Here is a 26,816-nt window from a genome sequence, read left to right as displayed (position 1 = left end):
AAACTGTGGTGGAAAGCAATAATATGCCCTTAATGAAATGTATTAATTTGTACAGCTGACCAGAAGTGCACTGATGTCATTAGTTCTACAAGTTCCATACAGTCACCCACTCGATCACCTTTTTAAAAAAGGGCAGTTTTCAGCATTCAAGGGTTTAACTCAGTGGTAGAGCGTAGGAGCACAGTTCAAGAAGTTCCTGTTTCATAACCATATACCCTCATCAATAGATCCTGTTAAAATGTTTTTCAACCCAATGCATTGTAAGAAACAATAGGATATATCATCAATTCATATAAAAAACAATGAACAATTGGGTTTAACTATGCTCTTAGCACAAAATCAACAAACTGCAGTAGAGAAGCAGTTACGTTTTGCAGAATTTGTGCATTTGACAAAAGTTTTTTTTCCATGTTACAAGATCTACATGTGATACGAAATGTATGAATTCTTGCAATGTAAACCTCACTATATTTTACCAAGGCAGATAAAGGACATCCTTCGCACCCCATATACTTATAAGGAGGTTTTGGTGGCTGAAAATGCATTGCTTTGATGGTGATTGCATGTTGCTTGCGCTTTGTACATATTACTGAATTAATAAAGGCGAACATTTTTGAACTGTGGGTATAGCTCAGTGGTAGAGCATTGGACTGAAGATCAAGAGGTCCCTAGTTCAAATCTGGGTGCCCCCTTGCCCAACTGTTATACCTGTAGAAATGTTTTTTTAATTAAATAAATTGAAGAAAACATTTACAATCTTAGCATTTTATGTAATGAGCAACACATTTCTACATTTGAAATACTCCTGATCATCTCCTGAAACATAGGGTAAATACCATTAAGCTGTTTCGGATTTCTTCATATGATACAAGCTGTGTTTTACATTCACCCAAGTTCTACTCGTGATATTATCAGTTTGAAACAGTCCATTGGAAGCTCATATGAATGTTATAAAACTGTGGTGGAAACCAATAATATGCCCTTAAGGAATTGTATTAATTTGTACAGCTGACCAGAAGTGCACTGATGTAATTAGTTCTACAAGTTCCATACAGTCACCCACTCTATCACCTTTTTAAAAAAGGGCAGTTTTCAGCATTCAAGGATTTAACTCAGTGGTAGAGCGTAGGAGTGCAGTTCAAGAAGTCCCTGTTTCATAACAATATACCCTCTTCAGTAGATCCTGTTAAAATGTTTTTCATCCCAATGCACTGTAAGAAACAATAGGATATATTATCATTTCATATAAAAAAACAATGAACAATTGGGTTTAACTATGCTCTTAGCACAAAATCAACAAACTGCAGTAGAGAAGCAGTTACATTTTGCATAATTTGTGCATTTGACAAAAGATTTTTTTTCCATGTTCCAAGATCTACATGTGATACGAAATGTATGAATTCTTGCAATGGAAATCTCACTGTATTTTACCAAGGCAGATAAAGGACATCCTTCGCACCCCATATACTTATAAGGAGGGTTTGGTGGCTGAAAATGCATTGCTTTGATGGTGATTGCATGTTGCTTGCACTTTGTACATATTACTGAATTAATAAAGATCCAATTTTCAGAACTGGGTGTATAGCTCAGTGGCAGAGCATTTGACTGCAGATCAAGAGGTCCCTAGTTCAAATCTGGATGCCCCCTTGTTCAACTGTTTTACCTGTAGAATTTTTTTTTAATTAAATAAATTGAAGAAAACATTTACAATCTTAGCATTTGATGTAATGAGCAACACATTTCTACATTTGAAATACTCCTGATCATCTCCTGAAACATAGGGTAAACACCATGAAACTGTTTAGGATTTCTTCATATGATACAAGCTGTGTTTTACATTCACCCAAGTTCTACTCGTGATATTATCAGTTTGAAATAGTCCATTGGAAGCTCATATGAATGTTATAAAACTGTGGTGGAAACCAATAATATGCCCTTAATTAAATGTATTAATTTGTACAGCTGACCAGAAGTGCACTGATGTCATTAGTACTACAGGTTCCATACAGTCACCCACTCTATCACCTTTTTAAAAAAGGGCAGTTTTCAGCATTCAAGGGTTTAACTCAGTGGAAGAGCATAGGAGTGCAGTTCAAGAAGTCCCTGTTTCATAACCATATACCCTCGTCAATAGATCCTGTTAAAATGTATTTTTTAACCCAATGCACTGTAAGAAACAATAAGATATATCATCATTTCATATACAAAACAATGAACAATTGGGTTTAACTATGCTCTTATCACAAGATCAACAAAATGCAGTAGAGAAACAGATACGTTTTGCAGAATGTGTGCATTTGACAAAAGTTTTTTTTCCATGTTCCAAGATCTACATGTGATACGAAATGTATGAATTAATGCAATGGAAACCTCACTGTATTTTACCAAGGCAGATAAAGGACATCTTTTGTACCCCATATACTTATAAGGAGGGTATGGTGGCTGAAAATGCATTGCTTTGATGGTGATTGCATGTTGCTTGCACTTTGTACATATTACTGAATTAATAAAGGTGAACTTTTCAGAACTGGGGGTATAGCTCAGTGGTAGAGAATTTGACTGCATATCAAGAGGTCCATAGTTCAAATCTGGGTGCCCCCTTGTCCAACTGTTTTACCTGTAGAAGAAAACATTTACAATCTTAGCATTTGATGTAATGAGCAACACATTTCTACATTTGAAATACTCCTGATCATCACCTGAAACATAGGGTAAACACCATTAAGCTGTTTAGGATTTCTTCATATGATACAAGATGTGTTTTACATTCACCAAAGTTCTATTGGTGATATGATTAGTTTGAAATAGTCCATTGGAAGCTCATATGAATGTTATAAAACTGTGGTGGAAACCAATAATATGCCCTTAATGAAATGTATTAATTTGTACAGCTGACCAGAAGTGCACTGATGTCATTAGTTCTACAAGTTCCATACAGTCACCCACTCTATCACCTTTTTAAAAAAGGGCAGTTTTCAGCATTCAAGGGTTTAACTCAGTGGTAGAGCGTAGGAGTACAGTTCAAGAAGTTCCTGTTTCATAACCATATACCCTCATCAATAGATCCTGTTAAAATGTTTTTCAACCCAATGCATTGTAAGAAACAATAGGATATATCATCAATTCATATAAAAAACAATGAACAATTGGGTTTAACTATGCCCTTAGCACAAAATCAACAAACTGCAGTACAGAAGCAGTTACGTTTTGCAGAATTTGTGCATTTGACAAAAGTTTTTTTTCCATGTTCCAAGATCTACATGTGATACGAAATGTATGAATTCTTGCAATGGAAACCTCACTGTATTTTACCAAGGCAGATAAAGGACATCCTTCGCACCCCATATACTTATAAGGAGGGTTTGGTGGCTGAAAAGCATTGCTTTGATGGTGATTGCATGTTGCTTGCACTTTGTACATATTACAGAATTAATAAAGGTGAACTTTTCAGATTTGGGGGTATAGCTCAGTGGTAGAGCATTTGACTGCAGATCAAGAGGTCCCTAGTTCAAATCTGGGTGCACCCTTGTTCAACTGTTTTACCTGTGGACATTTTTTTTTAATTAAATACATTGAAGAAAACATTTACAATCTTAGCATTTTGTGTAATGAGCAACACATTTCTACATTTGAAATACTCCTGATCATCTCCTGAAACATAGGGTAAACACCATGAAACTGTTTAGGATTTCTTCATATGATACAAGCTGTGTTTTACTTTCACCCAAGTTCTACCGGTGATATTATCAGTTTGAAATAGTCCATTGGATGCTCATATGAATGTTATAAAACTGTGGTGGAAACCAATAATATGCCCTTAATGAAATGTATTAATTTGTACAGCTGACCAGAAGTGCACTAATGTCATTAGTTCTACAAGTTCCATACAGTCACCCACTCTATCACCTTTTTAAAAAAGGGCGGTTTTCAGCATTCAAGGGTTCAACTCAGTGGTAGAGCGTAGGAGTACAGTTCAAGAAGTTCCTGTTGCATAACCATATACCCTCATCAATAGATCCTGTTAAAATGTTTTTCAACCCAATGCATTGTAAGAAACAATAGGATATATCATCAATTCATATAAAAAACAATGAACAATTGGGTTTAACTATGCTCTTAGCACAAAATCAACAAACTGCAGTAGAGAAGCAGTTACGTTTTGCAGAATGTGTGCATTTGACAAAATATGTTTTTTTCCATGTTCCAAGATCTACATGTGATACGAAATGTATGAATTCTTGCAATGGAAACCTCACTGTATTTTACCAAGGCAGATAAAGGACCTCTTTTGTACCCCTTATACATATAATGAGGGTTTGGTGGCTGAAAATGAATTGCTTTGATGGTGATTGCATGTTGCTTCCACTTTGTACATATTACTGAATAAATAAAGGTGAACATTTTAGAAATGGGGTTATAGCTCAGGGGTAGAGCATTTCACTGCAGATCAAGAGGTCCCTAGTTCAAATCTGGGTGCCCCCGTGTCCAACTGTTTTACCTGTAGAAATATTTATCAATTAAATAAATTGAAGTAAACATTTACAATCTTAGCATTTTATGTAATGATCAACACTTTTCTACATTTGAAATACTCCTGATCATCACCTGAAACATAGGGTAAACACCATTAAGCTGTTTAGGATTTCTTCATATGATACAAGCTGTGTTTTACATTCACCCAAGTTCTACTGGTGATATGATCAGTTTGAAATGGTCCATTGGAAGCTCATATGAATGTTATAAATCTGTGGTGGAAACCAATAATGTGCCCTTAATGAAATGTATTAATTTGTACAGCTGACCAGAAGTGCACTGATGTCATTAGTTCTACAAGTTCCATAGAGTCACCCACTCTATCACCTTTTTAAAAAAGGGCAGTTTTCAACATTGAAGGGTTTATGTCAGTGGTATAGCGTAGGAGTGTAGTTCAAGAAGTCCCTGTTTGATAACCATATACCCTCTTGAATAGATACTGTTAAAATGTTTTTCAACCCAATGCACTGTAAGAAACAATAGGATATATCATCATTTCATATACAAAACAATGAACAATTGGGTTTAACTATGCTCTTAGCACAACATCAACAAACTGCAGTAGAGAAGCAGTTACATTTTGCAGAATTTGTGCATTTGACAAAAGATTTTTTTCCATGTTCCAAGATCTACATGTGATACGAAATGTATGAATTCTTGCAATGGAAACCTCACTGTATTTTACCAAGGCAGATAAAGGACATCCTTCGCACCCCATATACTTATAAGGAGGGTTTGGTGGCTGAAAAGCATTGCTTTGATGGTGATTGCATGTTGCTTGCACTTTGTACATATTACAGAATTAATAAAGGTGAATTTTTCAGATCTGGGGGTATAGCTCAGTGGTAGAGCATTTGACTGCAGTTCAAGAGGTCCCTAGTTCAAATCTGGGTGCCCCCTTGTTCAACTGTTTTACCTGTGGACATTTTTTTTTAATTAAATAAATTGAAGAAAACATTTACAATCTTAGCATTTTGTGTAATGAGCAACACATTTCTACATTTGAAATACTCCTGATCATCTCCTGAAACATAGGGTAAACACCATGAAACTGTTTAGGATTTCTTCATATGATACAAGCTCTGTTTTACTTTCACCCAAGTTCTACTGGTGATATTATCAGTTTGAAATAGTCCATTGGAAGCTCATATGAATGTTATAAAACTGTGTTGGAAACCAACAATACGCCCTTAATGAAATGTATTAATTTGAACAGATGACCAGAAGTGCACTGATGTCATTAGTTCTACAAGTTCCATACAGTCACCCACTCTATCACCTTTTTAAAAAAGGGCAGTTTTCAACATTCAAGGGTTTATGTCAGTGGTAGAGCGTAGGAGTGTAGTTCAAGAAGTCCCTGTTTCATAACCATATACCCTCTTCAATAGATCCTGTTAAAATGTTTTTCAACCCAATGCACTGTAAGAAACAATATGATATATCATCATTTCATATACAAAACAATTAACAATTGGGTTTAACTATGCTCTTAGCACAAAATCAACAAACTGCAGTAGAGAAGCAGTTACATTTTGCAGAATTTGTGCATTTGACAAAAGATTTTTTTTCCATGTTCCAAGATCTACATGTGGTACGAAATGTATGAATTCTTGCAATGGAAACCTCACTGTATTTTACCAAGGCAGATAAAGGACATCCTTTGCACCCCATATACTTATAAGGAGGGTTTGGTGGCTGAAAATGCATTGCTTTGATGGTGATTGCATGTTGCTTGCACTTTGTACATATTACTGAATTAATAAAGGTGAGCTTTTCAGAACTGGGGGTATAGCTCAGTGGTAGGGCTATTGACTGCAGATCAAGAGGTCCCTAGTTCAAATCTGGGTGCCACCCTTGTTCAACTGTTTTACCTGTAGAAAAAAACTTTTACAATCTTAGCATTTGATGTAATGAGCAACACATTTCTACATTTGAAATACTCCTTATCATCTCCTGAAACATAGGGTAAACACGATGAAACTGTTTAGGATTTCTTCATATGATACAAGCTGTGTTTTACATTCACCCAAGTTCTACTGGTGATATTATCAGTTTGAAATAGTCCGATGTAAGCTCATATGAATGTTATAAAACTGTGGTGGAAACCAATAATATGCCCTTAATGAAATGTATTAATTTGTACAGCTGACCAGAAGTGCACTGATGTCATTAGTTCTACAAGTTCCATACAGTCACCCACTCTATCACCTTTTTAAAAAAGGGCAGTTTTCAGCATTCAAGGGTTTATGTCAGTGGTAGAGCGTAGGCGTGCTTTTCAAGAAGTCCCTGTTTCATAACCATATACCCTCTTCAATAGATCCTGCTAAAATGTTTTTGAACCCAATGCACTGTAAGAAACAATAGGATATATCATCATTTCATATACAAAACAATGAACAATTGGGTTTAACTATGCGCTTGGCACAAAATCAACAAACTGCAGTAGTGAAGCAGTTACATTTTGCAGAATTTGTGCATTTGACAAAAGATTTTTTTTCCATGTTCCAAAGATCTACATGTGATACGAAATGTATCAATTCTTGCAATGGAAACCTAACTGTATTTTACCAAGGCAGATAAAGGACAACCTTCGCACCCCATATACTTATAAGGAGGGTTTGGTGGCTGAAAATGCCTTGCTTTGATTGTGATTGCATGTTGCTTGCACTTTGTACATATTACTGAATTAATAAAGGTGAGCTTTTTAGAACTGGGAGTACAACTCAGTGGTAGAGCATTTGACTGCAGATCAAGAGGTCCCTAGTTCAAATCGGGGTGCCCCCTTGTCCAACTGTTTTACCTGTAGAAATATTTCTCAATTGAATAAATTGAAGTAAACATTTACAATCTTAGCATTTTATGTAATGAGCAACACTTTTCTACATTTGAAATACTCCTGATCATCACCTGAAACATAGGGTAAACACCATTAAGCTGTTTAGGATTTCTTCATATGATACAAGCTGTGTTTTACATTCACCCAAGTTCTACTGGTGATATGATCAGCTTGAAATGGTCCATTGGAAGCTCATATGAATGTTATAAAAATGTGCTGGAAACCAATAATGTGCCCTTAATGAAATGTATTAATTTGTACAGCTGAGCAAAAGTGCACTGATGTCATTAGTTCTACAAGTTCCATAGAGTCACCCACTCTATCAACTTTTAAAAAAGGGCACTTTTCAACATTCAAGGGTTTATGTCAGTGGTAGAGCGTAGGAGTGTAGTTCAAGAAGTCCCTGTTTCATAACCATATACCCTCTTCAATAGATCCTGTTAAAATGTTTTTCAACCCAATGCACTGTAAGAAACAATAGGATATATCATCATTTCATATACAAAACAATGAACAATTGGGTTTAACTATGCTCTTAGCACAACATCAACAAACTGCAGTAGAGAAGCAGTTACATTTTGCAGAATTTGTGCATTTGACAAAAGATTTTTTTTCCATGTTCCAAGATCTACATGTGATACGAAATGTATGAATTCTTGCAATGGAAACCTCACTGTATTTTACCAAGGCAGATAAAGGACATCCTTCGCACCCCATATACTTATAAGGAGGATTTGGTGGCTGAAAATGCATTGCTTTGATGGTGATTGCATGTTGCTTGCACTTTGTACATATTACTGAATTAATAAAGGTGAACTTTTCAGAACTGGGGGTATAGCTCAGTGGTGGAGCATTTGACTGCAGATCAAGAGGTCCCTAGTTCAAATCTGGGTGCCCCCTTGTTCAACTGTTTTACCTGTAGAAAAAAACATTTACAATCTTAGCATTTGATGTAATGAGCAACACATTTCTACATTTGAAATACTCCTGATCATCTCCTGAAACATAGGGTAAACACCATGAAACTGTTTAGGATTTCTTCATATGATACATGCTGTGTTTTACATTCACCCATGTTCTACTGGTGATATTATCAGTTTGAAATAGTCCATTGGAAGCTCATAGGAATGTTATAAAACTGTGGTGGAAACCAATAATATGCCCTTAATGAAATGTATTAATTTGTACAGCTGACCAGAAGTGCACTGATGTCATTAGTTATACCAGTTCCATACAGTCACCCACTCTCTCACCTTTTTAAAAAAGGGCAGTTTTCAGCATTCAAGGGTTTAACTCAGTGGTAGAGCGTAGGAGTGCAGTTCAAGAAGTCCCTGTTTCATAACCATATACCCTCGTCAATAGATCCTGTTAAAATGTTTTTCAACCCAATGCACTGTAAGAAACAATAGGATATATCATCATTTCATATAAAAAACAATGAACAATTGGGTTTAACTATGCTCTTAGCACAAACTCAACAAACTGCAGTAGAGAAGCAGTTACGTTTTGCGGAATTTGTGCATTTGACAAAAGCTTTTTTTCCATGTTCCAAGATCTACATGTGATACGAAATGTATGAATTCTTGCAATGGAAACCTCACTGTATTTTACCAAGGCAGATAAAGGACATCTTTTGTACCCCTTATACATATAATGAGGGTTTGGTGGCTGAAAATGAATTGCTTTGATGGTGATTGCATGTTGCTTCCACTTTGTACATATTACTGAATAAATAAAGGGGAACATTTCAGAAATGGGGTTACAGCTCAGGGGTAGAGCATTTCACTGCAGAACAAGAAGTCCCTAGTTCAAATCTGGGTGCCCCCTTGTCCAACTGTTTTACCTGTAGAAATATTTCTCAATTGAATAAATTGAAGTAAACATTTACAATCTTAGCATTTTATGTAATGAGCAACACTTTTCCACATTTGAAATACTCCTGATCATCACCTGAAACATAGGGTAAACACCATTAAGCTGTTTAGGATTTCTTCATATGATACAAGCTGTGTTTTACATTCACCCAAGTTCTACTGGTGATATGATCAGTTTGAAATGGTCCATTGGAAGCTCATATGAATGTTATAAAAATGTGCTGGAAACCAATAATGTGCCCTTAATGAAATGTATTAATTTGTACAGCTGAGCAAAAGTGCACTGATGTCATTAGTTTTACAAGTTCCATAGAGTCACCCACTCTATCACCTTTTTAAAAAAGGGCAGTTTTCAACATTGAAGGGTTTATGTCAGTGGTAGAGCGTAGGAGTGTAGTTCAAGAAGTCCCTGTTTCATAACCATATACTCTCTTCAATAGATACTGTTAAAATGTTTTTCAACCCAATGCACTGTAAGAAACAATAGGATATATCATCATTTCATATACAAAACAATGAACAATTGGGTTTAACTATGCTCTTAGCACAACATCAACAAACTGCAGTAGAGAAGCAGTTACATTTTGCAGAATTTGTGCATTTGACAAAAGATTTTTTTTCCATGTTCCAAGATCTACATGTGATACGAAATGTATGAATTCTTGCAATGGAAACCTCACTGTATTTTACCAAGGCAGATAAAGGACATCCTTCGCACCCCATATACTTATAAGGAGGATTTGGTGGCTGAAAATGCATTGCTTTGATGGTGATTGCATGTTGCTTGCACTTTGTACATATTACTGAATTAATAAAGGTGAACTTTTCAGAACTGGGGGTATAGCTCAGTGGTAGAGCATTTGACTGCAGATCAAGAAGTCCCTAGTTCAAATCTGGGTGCCCCCTTGTTCAACTGTTTTACCTGTAGAAAAAAACATTTACAATCTTAGCATTTGATGTAATGAGCAACACATTTCTACATTTGAAATACTCCTGATCATCTCCTGAAACATAGGGTAAACAACATGAAACTGTTTAGGATTTCTTCATATGATACAAGCTGTGTTTTACATTCACCCAAGTTCTACTGGTGATATTATCAGTTTGAAATAGTCCATTGGAAGCTCATATGAATGTTATAAAACTGTGGTGGAAAGCAATAATATGCCCTTAATGAAATGTATTAATTTGTACAGCTGACCGGAAGTGCACTGATGTCATTAGTTCTACAAGTTCCATAGAGTCACCCACTCTATCACCTTTTTAAAAAAGGGCAGTTTTCAACATTGAAGGGTTTATGTCAGTAGTAGGGCGTAGGAGTGTAGTTCAAGAAGTCCCTGTTTCATAACCATATACCCTCTTCAATAGATCCTGTTAAAATGTTTTTCAACCCAATGCACTTTAAGAAACAATAGGATATATCATCATTTCATATACAAAACAATGTACAATTGGGTTTAACTCTGCTCTTAGCACAAAATCAACAAACTGCAGTAGAGAAGCAGTTACATTTTGCAGAATTTGTGCATTTGACAAAAGATTTTTTTTCCATGTTCCAAGATCTACATGTGATACGAAATGTATGAATTCTTGCAATGGAAACCTCACTGTATTTTACCAAGGCAGATAAAGGACATCCTTCGCACCCCATATACTTATAAGGAGGGTTTGGTGGCTGAAAATGCATTGCTTTGATGGTGATTGCATGTTGCTTGCACTTTGTACTTTTTACTGAATTAATAAAGGTGAACATTTCAGAACTTGGGGTATAGCTCAGTGGTAGAGCATGTGGCTGCAGATCAAAAGGTCCCTAGTTCAAATCTGGGTGCAACCTTGTTCAAATCTTTTACCTGTAGAAATATTTTTTTAATTAAATAAATTGAAGAAAACATTTACAATCTTAGCATTTTATGTAATGAGCAACACATTTCTACATTTGAAATACTCCTGATCATCTCCTGAAACATAGGGTAAACACCATTAAGCTGTTTAGGATTTCTTCTACTGATACAAGCTGTCTTTTACATTCACCCAAGTTCTACTGGTGATATGATCAGTTTGAAATAGTCCATTGGAAGCTCATATGAATGTTATAAAACTGTGGTGGAAACCAATAATATGCCCTTAATGAAATGTATTAATTTGTACAGCTGACCAGAAGTGCACTGATGTCATTAGTTCTACAAGTTCCATACAGTCACCCACACTATCACCTTTTTATAAAGGGCAGTTTTCAACATTGAAGGGTTTATGTCAGTGGTAGAGCGTAGGAGTATAGTTCAAGAAGTCCCTGTTTCATAACCATATACCCTCTTCAATAGATCCTGTTAAAATGTGTTTCAACCCAATGCACTGTAAGAAACAATAGGATATATCATCATTTCATATACAAAACAATGAACAATTGAGTTTAACTATGCTCTTAGCACAAAATCAACAAACTGCAGTAGAGAAGCAGTTACATTTTGCATAATGTGTGCATTTGACAAAAGATTTTTTTCCATGTTCCAAGATCTACATGTGGTACGAAATGTATGAATTCTTGCAATGGAAACCTCACTGTATTTTACCATGGCAGATAAAGTACATCCTTCGCACCCCATATACTTATAAGGAGGGTTTGGTGGCTGAAATTGCATTGCTTTGATGGTGATTGCATGTTGCTTGCACTTTGTACATATTACTGAATTAATAAAGGTGAACCTTTCAGAACTGGGGGTATAGCTCAGTGGTAGAGCATTTGACTGCAGATCAAGAGGTCCCTAGTTCAAATCTGGGTGCCCCCTTGTTCAACTGTTTTACCTGTAGAAATTTTTTTTTAATTAAATAAATTGAAGAAAACATTTTCAATCTTAGCATTTTATGTAATGAGCAACACATTTCTACATTTGAAATGCTCCTGATCATCTCCTGAAACATGGGGTAAACACCATGAAACTGTTTAGGATTTCTTCATATGATACAAGCTGTGTTTTACATTCACCCAAGTTCTACTGGTGATATTATCCGTGTGAAATAGTCCATTGGAAGCTCATATGAATGTTATAAAACTGTGGTGGAAACCAATAATATGCCCTTAATGAAATGTATTAATTTGTACAGCTGACCAGAAGTGCACTGATGTCATTAGTTCTACAAGTTCCATAGAGTCACCCACTCTATCACCTTTTTAAAAAAGGGCAGTTTTCAACATTGAAGGGTTTATGTCAGTGGTAGAGCGTAGGAGTGTAGTTCAAGAAGTCCCTGTTGCATAACCATATACCCTCTTCAATAGATCCTGTTAAAATGTTTTTCAACCCAATGCACTGTAAGAAACAATAGGATATATCATCATTCCATATACAAAACAATGAACAATTGGGTTTAACTATGCTCTTAGCACAAAATAAACAAACTGCAGTAGAGAAGCAGTTACATTTTGCAGAATTTGTGCATTTGACAAAAGATTTTTTTTCCATGTTCCAAGATCTATATGTGATACGAAATGTATGAATTCTTGCAATGGAAACCTCACTGTATTTTACCAAGGCAGATAAAGGACATCCTTCGCACCCCTTATACTTATAAGGAGGGTTTGGTGGCTGAACATGCATTGCTTTGATGGTGATTGCATGTTGCTTCCACTTTGTACATATTACTGAATAAATAAAGGTGAACATTCCAGAAATGGGGGTATAGCTCAGGGGTAGAGCATTTCACTGCAAATCAAAAGGTCCCTAATTCAAATCTGGGTGCCCCCTTGTCCAACTGTTTTACCTGTAGATATATTTTTTTAATTAAATAAATTGAAGTAAACATTTACAATTTTAGCATTTTATGTAATGAGCAACACATTTCTACATTTGAAATACTCCTGATCATCACCTGAAACATAGGGTAAACACCATTACGCTGTTTAGGATTTCTTCATATGATACAAGCTGTGTTTCACATTCACCCAAGTTCTACTGGTGATATGATCAGTTTGAAATAGTCCATTGGAAGCTCATATGAATGTTATAAATCTGTGGTGGAAACCAATAATATGCCCTTAATGAAATGTATTAATTTGTACAGCTGACCAGAAGTGCACTGATGTCATTAGTTCTACAAGTTCCATACAGTTACCCACTCTATCACCTTTTTTAAAAAAGGGCAGTTTTCAACATTCAAGGGTTTATGTCAGTGGTAGAGCATAGGCGTGTAGTTCAAGAAGTCCCTGTTTCATAACCATATACCCTCTTCAATAGATCCTGTTAAAATGTTTTTCAACCCAATGCACTGTAAGAAACAATAGGATATATCATCATTTCATATACAAAACAATGAACAATTGAGTTTAACTATGCTCTTAGCACAAAACCAACAAACTGCAGTAGAGAAGCAGTTACATTTTGGAGAATTTGTGCATTTGACAAAAGATTTTTTTCCATGTTCCAAGATCTACATGTGGTACGAAATGTATGAATTCTTGCAATGGAAACCTCACTGTATTTTACCAAGGCAGATAAAGGATATCCTTCGCACCCCATATACTTATAAGGAGGGTTTGGTGGCTGAAATTGCATTGCTTTGATGGTGATTGCATGTTGCTTGCACTTTGTACATATTACTGAATTAATAATGGTGAACTTTTCAGAACTGGGGGTATAGCTCAGTGGTAGAGCATTTCACTGCAGATCAAGATGTCCCTAGTTCAAATCTGGGTGCCCCCTTGTTCAACTGTTTTACCTGTAGAAATATTTTTTTATTAAATAAATTGAAGAAAACATTTACAATCTTAGCATTTTATGTAATGAGCAACACATTTCTACATTTGAAATACTCCTGATCATCTCCTGAAACACAGGGTAAACACCATGAAACTGTTTAGGATTTCTTCATATGATACAAGCTGTGTTTTAAATTCACCCAAGTTCAACTGGTGATATTATCAGTTTGAAATAGTCCATTGGAAGCTCATATGAATGTTATAAAACTGTGGTGGAAACCAATAATATGCCCTAAATGAAATGTATTAATTTGTACAGCTGACCAGAAGTGCACTGATGTCATTAGTTCTACAAGTTCCATACAGTCACCCACTCTATCACCTTTTTAAAAAAGGGCAGTTTTCAGCATTCAAGGGTTTCACTCAGTGGTAGAGCGTAGGAATGCAGTTCAAGAAGTCCCTGTTTCATAAACATATACCCTCTTCAATAGATCCTGTTAAAATGTTTTTCAACCCAATGCACTGTAAGAAAAAATAAGATATATCATCATTTCATATACAAAACAATGAACAATTGGGTTTAACTATGCTGTTAGCACAAAATCAACAAACTGCAGTAGAGAAGCAGTTACGTTTTGCGGAATTTGTGCATTTGACAAAAGTTTTTTTTCCATGTTCCAAGATCTACATGTGATACGAAATGTATGAATTCTTGCAATGGAAACCTCACTGTATTTTACCAAGGCAGATAAAGGACATCTTTTGTACCCCTTATACATATAATGAGGGTGTGGTGGCTGAAAATGAATTGCTTTGATGGTGATTGGATGTTGCTTCCACTTTGTACATATTACTGAATAAATAAAGGTGAACATTTCAGAAATGTGGTTATAGCTCAGGGATAGAGCATTTCACTGCAGATCAAGAGGTCCCTAGTTCAAATCGGGGTGCCCCGTTGTCCAACTGTTTTACCTGTAGAAATATTTCTCAATTGAATAAATTGAAGTAAACATTTACAATCTTAGCATTTTATGTAATGAGCAACACTTTTCTACATTTGAAATACTCCTGATCATCACCTGAAACATAGGGTAAACACCATTAAGCTGTTTAGGATTTCTTCATATGATACAAGCTGTGTTTTACATTCACCCAAGTTCTACTGGTGATATGATCAGCTTGAAATGGTCCATTGGAAGCTCATATGAATGTTATAAAAATGTGCTGGAAACCAATAATGTGCCCTTAATGAAATGTATTAATTTGTACAGCTGAGCAAAAGTGCACTGATGTCATTAGTTCTACAAGTTCCATAGAGTCACCCACTCTATCAACTTTTTAAAAAAGGGCAGTTTTCAACATTCAAGGGTTTATGTCAGTGGTAGAGCGTAGGAGTGTAGTTCAAGAAGTCCCTGTTTCATAACCATATACCCTCTTCAATAGATCCTGTTAAAATGTTTTTCAACCCAATGCACTGTAAGAAACAATAGGATATATCATCATTTCATATACAAAACAATGAACAATTGGGTTTAACTATGCTCTTAGCACAACATCAACAAACTGCAGTAGAGAAGCAGTTACATTTTGCAGAATTTGTGCATTTGACAAAAGATTTTTTTTCCATGTTCCAAGATCTACATGTGATACGAAATGTATGAATTCTTAAACCTCACTGTATTTTACCAAGGCAGATAAAGGACATCCTTCGCACCCCATATACTTATAAGGAGTATTTGGTGGCTGAAAATGCATTGCTTTGATGGTGATTGCATGTTGCTTGCACTTTGTACATATTACTGAATTAATAAAGGTGAACTGTTCAGAACTGGGGGTATATCTCAGTGGTAGAGCATTTGACTGCAGATCAAGAGGTCCCTAGTTCAAATCTGGGTGCCCCCTTGTTCAACTGTTTTACCTGTAGAAATATTTTTTTAATTAAATAAATTGAAGAAAACATTTACAATCTTAGCATTTTATGTAATGAGCAACACATTTCTACATTTCAAATACTCCTGATCATCACCTGAAACATAGGGTAAACACCATTAAGCTGTTTAGGATTTCTGCATATGATACAAGCTGTGTTTTACATTCACCCAAGTTCTACTGGTGATATTATCAGTTTGAAATAGTCCATTGGAAGCTCATATGAATGTTATAAAACTGTGGTGGAAACCAATAATATGCCCTTAATGAAATGTATTAATTTGTACAGCTGACCAGAAGTGCACTGATGTCATTAGTTATACAAGTTCCATACAGTCACCCACACTATCACCTTTTTATAAAGGGCAGTTTTCAACATTGAAGGGTTTATGTCAGTGGTAGAGCGTAGGAGTGTAGTTCAAGAAGTCCCTGTTTCATAACCATATACCCTCTTCAATAGATCCTGTTAAAATGTGTTTCAACCCAATGCACTGTAAGAAACAATAGGATATATCATCATTTCATATACAAAACAATGAACAATTGAGTTTAACTATGCTCTTAGCACAAAATCAACAAACTGCAGTAGAGAAGCAGTTACATTTTGCATAATGTGTGCATTTGTCAAAAGATTTTTTTCCATGTTCCAAGATCTACATGTGGTACGAAATGTATGAATTCTTGCAATGGAAACCTCACTGTATTTTACCACGGCAGATAAAGGACATCCTTCGCACCCCATATACTTATAAGGAGGGTTTGGTGGCTGAAATTGCATTGCTTTGATGGTGATTGCATGTTGCTTGCACTTTGTACATATTACTGAATTAATAAAGGTGAACTTTTCAGAACTGGGGGTATAGCTCAGTGGTAGAGCATTTGACTGCAGATCAAGAGGTCCCTAGTTCAAATCTGGGTGCCCCCTTGTTCAACTGTTTTACCTGTAGAATTTTTTTTTTAATTAAATAAATTGAAGAAAACATTTTCAATCTTAGCATTTTATGTAATGAGCAACACATTTCTACATTTGAAATGCTCCTGATCATCTCCTGAAACATGGGGTAAACACCATGAAACTGTTTAGGATTTCTTCATATGATACAAGCTGTGTTTTACATTCACCCAAGTTCTACTGGTGATATTATCAGTTTGAAATAGTCCATTGGAAGCTCATATGAATGTTATAAAACTGTGGTGGAAACCAATAATATGCCCTTAATGAAATGTATTAATTTGTACAGCTGACCAGAAGTGCACTGATGTCATTAGTTCTACAAGTTCCATAGAGTCACCCACTCTATCACCTTTTTAAAAAAGGGCAGTTTTCAACATTGAAGGGTTTATGTCAGTGGTAGAGCGTAGGAGTGTAGTTCAAGAAGTCCCTGTTGCATAACCATATACCCTCTTCAATAGATCCTGTTAAAATGTTTTTCAACCCAATGCACTGTAAGAAACAATAGGATATATCATCATTCCATATACAAAACAATGAACAATTGGGTTTAACTATGCTCTTAGCACACAATCAACAAACTGCAGTAGAGAAGCAGTTACATTTTGCAGAATGTGTGCATTTGACAAAAGATTTTTTTTCCATGTTCCAAGATCTATATGTGATACGAAATGTATGAATTCTTGCAATGGAAACCTCACTGTATTTTACCAAGGCAGATAAAGGACATCCTTCGCACCCCTTATACTTATAAGGAGGGTTTGGTGGCTGAACATGCATTGCTTTGATGGTGATTGCATGTTGCTTCCACTTTGTACATATTACTGAATAAATAAAGGTGAACATTCCAGAAATGGGGGTATAGCTCAGGGGTAGAGCATTTCACTGCAGATCAAAAGGTCCCTAATTCAAATCTGGGTGCCCCCTTGTCCAACTGTTTTACCTGTAGATATATTTTTTTAATTAAATAAATTGAAGTAAACATTTACAATTTTAGCATTTTATGTAATGAGCAACACATTTCTACATTTGAAATACTCCTGATCATCACCTGAAACATAGGGTAAACACCATTACGCTGTTTAGGATTTCTTCATATGATACAAGCTGTGTTTCACATTCACCCAAGTTCTACTGGTGATATGATCAGTTTGAAATAGTCCATTGGAAGCTCATATGAATGTTATAAATCTGTGGTGGAAACCAATAATATGCCCTTAATGAAATGTATTAATTTGTACAGCTGACCAGAAGTGCACTGATGTCATTAGTTCTACAAGTTCCATACAGTTACCCACTCTATCACCTTTTTTAAAAAAGGGCAGTTTTCAACATTCAAGGGTTTATGTCAGTGGTAGAGCATAGGCGTGTAGTTCAAGAAGTCCCTGTTTCATAACCATATACCCTCTTCAATAGATCCTGTTAAAATGTTTTTCAACCCAATGCACTGTAAGAAACAATAGGATATATCATCATTTCATATACAAAACAATGAACAATTGAGTTTAACTATGCTCTTAGCACAAAACCAACAAACTGCAGTAGAGAAGCAGTTACATTTTGGAGAATTTGTGCATTTGACAAAAGATTTTTTTCCATGTTCCAAGATCTACATGTGGTACGAAATGTATGAATTCTTGCAATGGAAACCTCACTGTATTTTACCAAGGCAGATAAAGGATATCCTTCGCACCCCATATACTTATAAGGAGGGTTTGGTGGCTGAAATTGCATTGCTTTGATGGTGATTGCATGTTGCTTGCACTTTGTACATATTACTGAATTAATAATGGTGAACTTTTCAGAACTGGGGGTATAGCTCAGTGGTAGAGCATTTCACTGCAGATCAAGATGTCCCTAGTTCAAATCTGGGTGCCCCCTTGTTCAACTGTTTTACCTGTAGAAATATTTTTTTATTAAATAAATTGAAGAAAACATTTACAATCTTAGCATTTTATGTAATGAGCAACACATTTCTACATTTGAAATACTCCTGATCATCTCCTGAAACACAGGGTAAACACCATGAAACTGTTTAGGATTTCTTCATATGATACAAGCTGTGTTTTAAATTCACCCAAGTTCAACTGGTGATATTATCAGTTTGAAATAGTCCATTGGAAGCTCATATGAATGTTATAAAACTGTGGTGGAAACCAATAATATGCCCTAAATGAAATGTATTAATTTGTACAGCTGACCAGAAGTGCACTGATGTCATTAGTTCTACAAGTTCCATACAGTCACCCACTCTATCACCTTTTTAAAAAAGGGCAGTTTTCAGCATTCAAGGGTTTCACTCAGTGGTAGAGCGTAGGAATGCAGTTCAAGAAGTCCCTGTTTCATAAACATATACCCTCTTCAATAGATCCTGTTAAAATGTTTTTCAACCCAATGCACTGTAAGAAAAAATAAGATATATCATCATTTCATATACAAAACAATGAACAATTGGGTTTAACTATGCTGTTAGCACAAAATCAACAAACTGCAGTAGAGAAGCAGTTACGTTTTGCGGAATTTGTGCATTTGACAAAAGTTTTTTTTCCATGTTCCAAGATCTACATGTGATACGAAATGTATGAATTCTTGCAATGGAAACCTCACTGTATTTTACCAAGGCAGATAAAGGACATCTTTTGTACCCCTTATACATATAATGAGGGTGTGGTGGCTGAAAATGAATTGCTTTGATGGTGATTGGATGTTGCTTCCACTTTGTACATATTACTGAATAAATAAAGGTGAACATTTCAGAAATGTGGTTATAGCTCAGGGATAGAGCATTTCACTGCAGATCAAGAGGTCCCTAGTTCAAATCGGGGTGCCCCGTTGTCCAACTGTTTTACCTGTAGAAATATTTCTCAATTGAATAAATTGAAGTAAACATTTACAATCTTAGCATTTTATGTAATGAGCAACACTTTTCTACATTTGAAATACTCCTGATCATCACCTGAAACATAGGGTAAACACCATTAAGCTGTTTAGGATTTCTTCATATGATACAAGCTGTGTTTTACATTCACCCAAGTTCTACTGGTGATATGATCAGCTTGAAATGGTCCATTGGAAGCTCATATGAATGTTATAAAAATGTGCTGGAAACCAATAATGTGCCCTTAATGAAATGTATTAATTTGTACAGCTGAGCAAAAGTGCACTGATGTCATTAGTTCTACAAGTTCCATAGAGTCACCCACTCTATCAACTTTTTAAAAAAGGGCAGTTTTCAACATTCAAGGGTTTATGTCAGTGGTAGAGCGTAGGAGTGTAGTTCAAGAAGTCCCTGTTTCATAACCATATACCCTCTTCAATAGATCCTGTTAAAATGTTTTTCAACCCAATGCACTGTAAGAAACAATAGGATATATCATCATTTCATATACAAAACAATGAACAATTGGGTTTAACTATGCTCTTAGCACAACATCAACAAACTGCAGTAGAGAAGCAGTTACATTTTGCAGAATTTGTGCATTTGACAAAAGATTTTTTTTCCATGTTCCAAGATCTACATGTGATACGAAATGTATGAATTCTTAAACCTCACTGTATTTTACCAAGGCAGATAAAGGACATCCTTCGCACCCCATATACTTATAAGGAGTATTTGGTGGCTGAAAATGCATTGCTTTGATGGTGATTGCATGTTGCTTGCACTTTGTACATATTACTGAATTAATAAAGGTGAACTGTTCAGAACTGGGGGTATAGCTCAGTGGTAGAGCATTTGACTGCAGATCAAGAGGTCCCTAGTTCAAATCTGGGTGCCCCCTTGTTCAACTGTTTTACCTGTAGAAATATTTTTTTAATTAAATAAATTGAAGAAAACATTTACAATCTTAGCATTTTATGTAATGAGCAACACATTTCTACATTTCAAATACTCCTGATCATCACCTGAAACATAGGGTAAACACCATTAAGCTGTTTAGGATTTCTGCATATGATACAAGCTGTGTTTTACATTCACCCAAGTTCTACTGGTGATATTATCAGTTTGAAATAGTCCATTGGAAGCTCATATGAATGTTATAAAACTGTGGTGGAAACCAATAATATGCCCTTAATGAAATGTATTAATTTGTACAGCTGACCAGAAGTGCACTGATGTCATTAGTTATACAAGTTCCATACAGTCACCCACACTATCACCTTTTTATAAAGGGCAGTTTTCAACATTGAAGGGTTTATGTCAGTGGTAGAGCGTAGGAGTGTAGTTCAAGAAGTCCCTGTTTCATAACCATATACCCTCTTCAATAGATCCTGTTAAAATGTGTTTCAACCCAATGCACTGTAAGAAACAATAGGATATATCATCATTTCATATACAAAACAATGAACAATTGAGTTTAACTATGCTCTTAGCACAAAATCAACAAACTGCAGTAGAGAAGCAGTTACATTTTGCATAATGTGTGCATTTGTCAAAAGATTTTTTTCCATGTTCCAAGATCTACATGTGGTACGAAATGTATGAATTCTTGCAATGGAAACCTCACTGTATTTTACCACGGCAGATAAAGGACATCCTTCGCACCCCATATACTTATAAGGAGGGTTTGGTGGCTGAAATTGCATTGCTTTGATGGTGATTGCATGTTGCTTGCACTTTGTACATATTACTGAATTAATAAAGGTGAACTTTTCAGAACTGGGGGTATAGCTCAGTGGTAGAGCATTTGACTGCAGATCAAGAGGTCCCTAGTTCAAATCTGGGTGCCCCCTTGTTCAACTGTTTTACCTGTAGAATTTTTTTTTTAATTAAATAAATTGAAGAAAACATTTTCAATCTTAGCATTTTATGTAATGAGCAACACATTTCTACATTTGAAATGCTCCTGATCATCTCCTGAAACATGGGGTAAACACCATGAAACTGTTTAGGATTTCTTCATATGATACAAGCTGTGTTTTACATTCACCCAAGTTCTACTGGTGATATTATCAGTTTGAAATAGTCCATTGGAAGCTCATATGAATGTTATAAAACTGTGGTGGAAACCAATAATATGCCCTTAATGAAATGTATTAATTTGTACAGCTGACCAGAAGTGCACTGATGTCATTAGTTCTACAAGTTCCATAGAGTCACCCACTCTATCACCTTTTTAAAAAAGGGCAGTTTTCAACATTGAAGGGTTTATGTCAGTGGTAGAGCGTAGGAGTGTAGTTCAAGAAGTCCCTGTTGCATAACCATATACCCTCTTCAATAGATCCTGTTAAAATGTTTTTCAACCCAATGCACTGTAAGAAACAATAGGATATATCATCATTCCATATACAAAACAATGAACAATTGGGTTTAACTATGCTCTTAGCACACAATCAACAAACTGCAGTAGAGAAGCAGTTACATTTTGCAGAATGTGTGCATTTGACAAAAGATTTTTTTTCCATGTTCCAAGATCTATATGTGATACGAAATGTATGAATTCTTGCAATGGAAACCTCACTGTATTTTACCAAGGCAGATAAAGGACATCCTTCGCACCCCTTATACTTATAAGGAGGGTTTGGTGGCTGAACATGCATTGCTTTGATGGTGATTGCATGTTGCTTCCACTTTGTACATATTACTGAATAAATAAAGGTGAACATTCCAGAAATGGGGGTATAGCTCAGGGGTAGAGCATTTCACTGCAGATCAAAAGGTCCCTAATTCAAATCTGGGTGCCTCCTTGTCCAACTCTTTTACCTGTAGATATATTTTTTTAATTAAATAAATTGAAGTAAACATTTACAATTTTAGCATTTTATGTAATGAGCAACACATTTCTACATTTGAAATACTCCTGATCATCACCTGAAACATAGGGTAAACACCATTACGCTGTTTAGGATTTCTTCATATGATACAAGCTGTGTTTCACATTCACCCAAGTTCTACTGGTGATATGATCAGTTTGAAATAGTCCATTGGAAGCTCATATGAATGTTATAAATCTGTGGTGGAAACCAATAATATGCCCTTAATGAAATGTATTAATTTGTACAGCTGACCAGAAGTGCACTGATGTGATTAGTTCTACAAGTTCCATACAGTCACCCACTCTATCACCTTTTTTAAAAAAGGGCAGTTTTCAACATTCAAGGGTTTATGTCAGTGGTAGAGCATAGGCGTGTAGTTCAAGAAGTCCCTGTTTCATAACCATATACCCTCTTCAATAGATCCTGTTAAAATGTTTTTCAACCCAATGCACTGTAAGAAACAATAGGATATATCATCATTTCATATACAAAACAATGAACAATTGAGTTTAACTATGCTCTTAGCACAAAATCAACAAACTGCAGTAGAGAAGCAGTTACATTTTGCAGAATTTGTGCATTTGACAAAAGATTTTTTTCCATGTTCCAAGATCTACATGTGGTACGAAATGTATGAATTCTTGCAATGGAAACCTCACTGTATTTTACCAAGGCAGATAAAGGACATCCTTCGCACCCCATATACTTATAAGGAGGGTTTGGTGGCTGAAATTGCATTGCTTTGATGGTGATTGCATGTTGCTTGCACTTTGTACATATTACTGAATTAATAATGGTGAACTTTTCAGAACTGGGGGTATAGCTCAGTGGTAAAGCATTTCACTGCAGATCAAGATGTTCCTAGTTCAAATCTGGGTGCCTCCTTGTTCAACTGTTGTACCTGTAGAAATATTTTTTTTATTAAATAAATTGAAGAAAACATTTACAATCTTAGCATTTTATGTAATGAGCAACACATTTCTACATTTGAAATACTCCTGATCATCTCCTGAAACACAGGGTAAACACCATGAAACTGTTTAGGATTTCTTCATATGATACAAGCTGTGTTTTAAATTCACCCAAGTTCTACTGGTGATATTATCAGTTTGAAATAGTCCATTGGAAGCTCATATGAATGTTATAAAACTGTGGTGGAAACCAATAATATGCCCTAAATGAAATGTATTAATTTGTACAGCTGACCAGAAGTGCACTGATGTCATTAGTTCTACAAGTTCCATACAGTCACCCACTCTATCACCTTTTTAAAAAAGGGCAGTTTTCAACATTGAAGGGTTTATGACAGTGGTAGAGCGTAGGAGTGTAGTTCAAGAAGTCCCTGTTTCATAACCATATACCCTCTTCAATAGATCCTGTTAAAATGTTTTTCAACCCAATGCACTGTAAGAGACAATAGGATATATCATCATTCCATATACAAAACAATGAACAATTGGGTTTAACTATGCTCTTAGCACAAAATCAACAAACTGCAGTAGAGAAGCAGTTACATTTTGCAGAATTTGTGCATTTGACAAAAGATTTTTTTTCCATGTTCCAAGATCTACATGTGATACGAAATGTATGAATTCTTGCAATGGAAACCTCACTGTATTTTACCAAGGCAGATAAAGGACATCCTTCACACCCCATATACTTATAAGGAGGGTTTGGTGGCTGAAAATGCATTTCTTTGATGGTGATTGCATGTTGCTTCCACTTTGTACATATTATTGAATTAATAAAGGTGTACATTTCAGAATTTGGGTTATAGCTTAATGGTAGAGCATTTGACTGCAGATCAAGAGTTCCCTAGTTCAAATCTGGATGCCCCCTTGTTCAACTGTTTTACCTGTAGAAATATTTTTTTAATTAAAAATATTGAAGAAAACATTTACAATCTTAGCATTTTATGTAATGAGCAACACATTTCTACATTTGAAATACTCCTGATCATCTCCTGAAACATAGGGTAAACACCATTAAGCTGTTTAGGATTTCTTCATATGATACAAGCTGTGTTTTACATTCACCCAAGTTGTACTGGTGATATGATCAGTTTGGAAGAGTCCATTGGAAGCCCATATGAATGTTATAAAACTGTGGTGGAAACCAACAATATGCCCTTAATGAAATGTATTAATTTGTACAGCTGACCAGAAGTGCACTGATGTCATTAGTTCTACAAGTTCCATACAGTCACCCACTCTATCACCTTTTTAAAAAAAGTGCAGTTTTCAACATTCAAGGGTTTATGTCAGTGGTAGAGCATAGGAGTGTAGTTCAAGAAGTCCCTGTTTCATAACCATATACCCTCTGCAATAGATCCTGTTAAAATATTTTTCAACCCAATGCACTGTGAGAAACAATAGGATATATCATCATTTCATATACAAAACAATGAACAATTGAGTTTTACTATGCTCTTAGCACAAAATCAACAAACTGCAGTAGAGAAGAAGTTATGTTTTGCAGAATTTGTGCATTTGACAAACGTTTTTTTTCCATGTTCAAAGATCTACATGTGATACGAAATGTATGAATTCTTGCAATGGAAACCTCACTGTATTTTACCAAGGCAGATAAAGGACATCCTTCGCACCCCATATACTTATAAGGAGGGTTTGGTGGTTGAAAATGCATTGCTTTGATGGTGATTGCATGTTGCTTGCACTTTGTACATATTATTGAATTAATAAAGGTGAGCATTTCAGAATTTGGGTTATAGCTTAATGGTAGAGCATTTGACTGCAGATCAAGAGGTCCTTAGTTCAAATCTGGATGCCCCCTTGTTCAACTGTTTTACCTGTAGAAATATTTTTTTAATTAAAAATATTGAAGAAAACATTTACAATTTTAGCATTTTATGTAATGAGCAACACATTTCTACATTTGAAATATTCCTGATCATCTCCTGAAACATAGGGTAAACACCATTAAGCTGTTTAGGATTTCTTCATATGATACAAGCTGTGTTTTACATTCACCCAAGTTCTACTGGTGATATGATCAGTTTGAAATAGTCCATTGGAAGCTCATATGAATGTTATAAAACTGTGGTGGAAACCAATAATATGCCCTTAATGAAATGTATTAATTTGTACAGCTGACCAGAAGTGCACTGATGTCATTAGTTCTACAAGTTCCATAGAGTCACCCACTCTATCACCTTTTTAAAAAAGGGCAGTTTTCAACATTGAAGGGTTTATGACAGTGGTAGAGCGTAGGAGTGTAGTTCAAGAAGTCCCTTTTTCATAACCATATACCCTCTTCAATAGATCCTGTTAAAATGTTTTTCAACCCAATGCACTGTAAGAAACAATAGGATATATCAGTATTCCATATACAAAACAATGAACAATTGGGTTTAACTATGCTCTTAGCACAAAATCAACAAACTGCAGTAGAGAAGCAGTTACATTTTGCAGAATGTGTGCATTTGACAAAAGATTTTTTTTCCATGTTCCAAGATCTATATGTGATACGAAATGTATGAATTCTTGCAATGGAAACCTCACTGTATTTTACCAAGGCAGATAAAGGACATCCTTTGCACCCCATATACTTATAAGGAGGGTTTGGTGGCTGAAAATTAATTGCTTTGATGGTGATTGCATGTTGCTTCCACTTTGTACATATTACTGAATAAATAAAGGTGAACATTTCAGAAATGGGGGTATAGCTCAAGGGTAGAGCATTTCACTGCAGATAAAAAGGTTCCTAGTTCAAATCTGGGTGCCCCCTTGTCCAACTGTTTTACCTGTAGAAATATTGTTTTAATTAAATACATTGAAGCAAACATTTACAATCTTAGCATTTTATGTAATGAGCAACACATTTCTACATTTGAAATACTCCTGATCATCACCTGAAACATAGGGTAAACACCATGAAACTGTTTAGGATTTCTTCATATGATACAAGCTGTGTTTTACATTCACCCAAGTTCTACTGGTGATATGATCAGTTTGGAAGAGTCCATTGGAAGCCCATATGAATGTTATAAAACTGTGGTGGAAACCAACAATATGCCCTTAATGAAATGTATTAATTTGTACAGCTGACCAGAAGTGCACTGATGTCATTAGTTCTACAAGTTCCATACAGTCACCCACTCTATCACCTTTTTAAAAAAAGGGCAGTTTTCAACATTCAAGGGTTTATGTCAGTGGTAGAGCATAGGAGTGTAGTTCAAGAAGTCCCTGTTTCATAACCATATACCCTCTGCAATAGATCCTGTTAAAA

At 35.5% G+C, this 26,816-nt stretch overlaps 10 non-coding genes across 10 annotated transcripts; all 10 read left to right on the top strand.

Annotated features, from left to right (window-relative positions):
• Window positions 1–620: 620 nt before the first annotated feature.
• TRNAF-GAA (transfer RNA phenylalanine (anticodon GAA)) lies at window positions 621–692 on the top strand. The gene has a single exon. It is a non-coding gene; the product is annotated as a tRNA-Phe (tRNA).
• Window positions 693–3,455: 2,763 nt separating this feature from the next.
• On the top strand, window positions 3,456–3,527 carry TRNAC-GCA (transfer RNA cysteine (anticodon GCA)). Its single transcript has one exon. It is a non-coding gene; the product is annotated as a tRNA-Cys (tRNA).
• Window positions 3,528–5,361: 1,834 nt separating this feature from the next.
• TRNAC-GCA (transfer RNA cysteine (anticodon GCA)) lies at window positions 5,362–5,433 on the top strand. The gene has a single exon. It is a non-coding gene; the product is annotated as a tRNA-Cys (tRNA).
• Window positions 5,434–8,197: 2,764 nt separating this feature from the next.
• Window positions 8,198–8,269, top strand: TRNAC-GCA (transfer RNA cysteine (anticodon GCA)). Its single transcript has one exon. It is a non-coding gene; the product is annotated as a tRNA-Cys (tRNA).
• Window positions 8,270–10,077: 1,808 nt separating this feature from the next.
• TRNAC-GCA (transfer RNA cysteine (anticodon GCA)) lies at window positions 10,078–10,149 on the top strand. The gene has a single exon. It is a non-coding gene; the product is annotated as a tRNA-Cys (tRNA).
• A 1,808-nt stretch (window positions 10,150–11,957) lies between these two features.
• Window positions 11,958–12,029, top strand: TRNAC-GCA (transfer RNA cysteine (anticodon GCA)). Its single transcript has one exon. It is a non-coding gene; the product is annotated as a tRNA-Cys (tRNA).
• A 3,734-nt stretch (window positions 12,030–15,763) lies between these two features.
• TRNAC-GCA (transfer RNA cysteine (anticodon GCA)) lies at window positions 15,764–15,835 on the top strand. Its single transcript has one exon. It is a non-coding gene; the product is annotated as a tRNA-Cys (tRNA).
• An 880-nt stretch (window positions 15,836–16,715) lies between these two features.
• Window positions 16,716–16,787, top strand: TRNAC-GCA (transfer RNA cysteine (anticodon GCA)). Its single transcript has one exon. It is a non-coding gene; the product is annotated as a tRNA-Cys (tRNA).
• A 3,734-nt stretch (window positions 16,788–20,521) lies between these two features.
• TRNAC-GCA (transfer RNA cysteine (anticodon GCA)) lies at window positions 20,522–20,593 on the top strand. Its single transcript has one exon. It is a non-coding gene; the product is annotated as a tRNA-Cys (tRNA).
• Window positions 20,594–21,473: 880 nt separating this feature from the next.
• TRNAC-GCA (transfer RNA cysteine (anticodon GCA)) lies at window positions 21,474–21,545 on the top strand. Its single transcript has one exon. It is a non-coding gene; the product is annotated as a tRNA-Cys (tRNA).
• Window positions 21,546–26,816: the final 5,271 nt, after the last annotated feature.

This window comes from Ambystoma mexicanum, unplaced genomic scaffold, assembly GCF_040938575.1.
Source record: "Ambystoma mexicanum isolate Mex_15411 unplaced genomic scaffold, UKY_AmexF1_1 Mex_scaf84, whole genome shotgun sequence".
Lineage (NCBI taxonomy): Eukaryota > Metazoa > Chordata > Amphibia > Caudata > Ambystomatidae > Ambystoma > Ambystoma mexicanum.
Note: the sequence above shows the minus strand (reverse complement) of the source record. Positions and strands in the feature narration are given on the sequence as shown.